The following is a 2,475-nucleotide window of genomic DNA, read 5'->3' on the forward strand; positions in this document are numbered from 1 at the left end:
GGACAAATGGTAATGTTTATATTTGACAGAAATTTCCGTATACAAGAAGTGATGTGTGACACGTGGTAGTAACATGATGCAGGATGATTTACAGCACACTTTAAAACACACCTTCTTTCAAACATAGCTCATACCCCACTGACTGTACTGAACAAGCTGAAATTTGTCATACATTGTTACTAAGGTTCGAAGCGCCACTTTGAGTTTTGAAGATCCCTGCCTTTCCATTGGATGGCACTTGGCAGCAGCATTAATCATATTTTGTGATCACAAGGGAAAGGCTCTGTGTCACACATCGCTTCTGGAACATGGCAATTTCTGTCAAATAAAAACATTACTATGTGTTCTCCTCCACCTTATTCACCAGATCTGGCACTGTGCGACTTCTGGCTCTCCCCCAGAATCATATTGACCATGAAAGGGAAATGTTTTGAATCCAATGGGGACATGAAGCCACAACGGGACAACTAAAGACACTCATGAAAGAGGATTTCCAGAACTGCTTCAGAGAGTGGCAAGATAGATGGGATAAATGTGTTAGAAGTGAGGGCGAGTATTCTGAGGGAGATTCATAGCAATTTTTCTTTACTGTACTAATATTTTTTATTTAAACATTCACCGCATTTTGGATCACATCTCGTATATACTCATGTGTAAGCGAAATGAATGACAGTAATTAATGATACAATGGACTGGAGGGAGGAAATAAGATATTTTTGTTAGTATAACATACTCATACCATCCCTGATGTTTATAGTGTTCTTTGAAACTTTTTATTAGCTGTAAATACATATTGCAAACTCTAGGACAACACTGAAAAAGTTTAAGAAAAAAATGCAACCTGAAATCTATGTAATTTTACTAATAATTGTCACCCCAATAAATTAAAAAAAAAAATGCAACTGATGAAGCTGACCATGCTCTTTTTCCTGTGGGGGCCCGCTATGCAATGGTTACAAGTAGCAGTCTGCTCAGCAGTGTATGCAGACTATTGCTCATATAGATTGCCTGAAGGGACATAGAGACAACCTTTTCCAGTGTGTATTCATGTATTACTTCAAGCTGTCTTCAATGTAGACAATCATGGCTTCAGACAAGAATGCATGATGCTTTCATCCCCAGGGCACAGTGGCCAGATTCTACATTGGCCAAGTCATCATTCCCATCTTCACCAAGCTGCAAGAACAAGGAACATGTGGTAGAGGTCCTATACAGGGCCAAATTCAAGTCACCTGGTTGCTAGATCAGACAACAACAGCATAATACACATTTTTCTCTGTAAAAGAAGTGAAATTTAACCATGTTTAATGCACATGAATTTAATGACATGGTGGCTGAAAAAACAACTCATCCCTGATGGCTGTGGGGTCAAATATGTTCCTAATTGTGGTACTTGGACAAATGGTGAGCTCTGTACTCATAAGAGCTTCAGTGCTGCCCCAACCTTACTCACCAGAAACTACTTCTATCCAAAAAATAAACATGTAACTGATATTCTAAGAAAGGAGAGAAAATGAAAACATAAAATACTCACTTAAAATCACAAAAGGCAGAAGAAAAGAGTGGAAGACAAAAATAGGAACAAAAATAAGGGAAACAAATTGAAAACAGTAACAAAAATAGTGTATATTAATCAACTACATCAATAATCACTTGGAATATCAGTGGTCCAATTAAGAGACAGAGACTGTCAGAAAGGATCAAAAAATATAACCCATCTATATATTGTCTCCAAGGAAATAAATTTAAATATAAAGACACATAACTATTAAAAGTAAATGCACGGATAAATATAGTATGGTAACTACAGTATGCTAAAACTAATTTAAAAAGCAAGAGTAACTATATTAATTTCAAATAGAGTGGAATTCAGAGATAATAGTATCTTGGATCAAGAGTGGATAATATAAAATGATTAAGGGGTTTATTCTCCAAGAAAATATAACAATCCTTAATGTGTATATGCCTAACAATACAACATCAAAATACATGAGGCAAAAACTACTATAACTGAAAAGAGAAATAGATTAATCCATTATCTAACTTGGAGGCTTCCATACCCTTTTATCACAAGTGGACAGATCTAGCAGGCAGAAAATCAGTAAGAACACAGTTGAACTCAACAAAACCATTAATCAACTACGTATAATTGACATCTACAAAGTACTTTATCCAAAAACAGCAAAATACACATTTTTTCTCAAGCTGACATGAAACATTCATCAAGATAGACTATATTTTGGGCCATAAAACACCCTAAAATTTTTAAGGAAGATAAAAATCATACAGTGTTTACTCTCAGACCATGAAATAATTAAATTAGAAATCAGGAATATGAAGATAACTGGTATAGACCCAAATACAGGGAGGTTAAGCAACACATTTAAAAATAACACATGCACAAGTAGAAATCTGAAGAAATATTTAAACTATTTTTAATACAAGGTTAATACACACAAGTCAATAGCTTTCCTA

At 35.0% G+C, this 2,475-nt stretch overlaps 1 non-coding gene across 1 annotated transcript; it reads left to right on the forward strand.

Moving 5' to 3' along the window:
- Positions 1–896: 896 nt before the first annotated feature.
- Positions 897–1,030, forward strand: LOC117033509 (small nucleolar RNA SNORA70). Its single transcript, XR_004424901.1, has one exon. It is a non-coding gene; the product is annotated as a small nucleolar RNA SNORA70 (small nucleolar RNA).
- Positions 1,031–2,475: the final 1,445 nt, after the last annotated feature.

This window comes from Rhinolophus ferrumequinum, chromosome 13 (assembly GCF_004115265.2).
Source record: "Rhinolophus ferrumequinum isolate MPI-CBG mRhiFer1 chromosome 13, mRhiFer1_v1.p, whole genome shotgun sequence".
Taxonomy (NCBI): Eukaryota; Metazoa; Chordata; class Mammalia; order Chiroptera; family Rhinolophidae; genus Rhinolophus; species Rhinolophus ferrumequinum.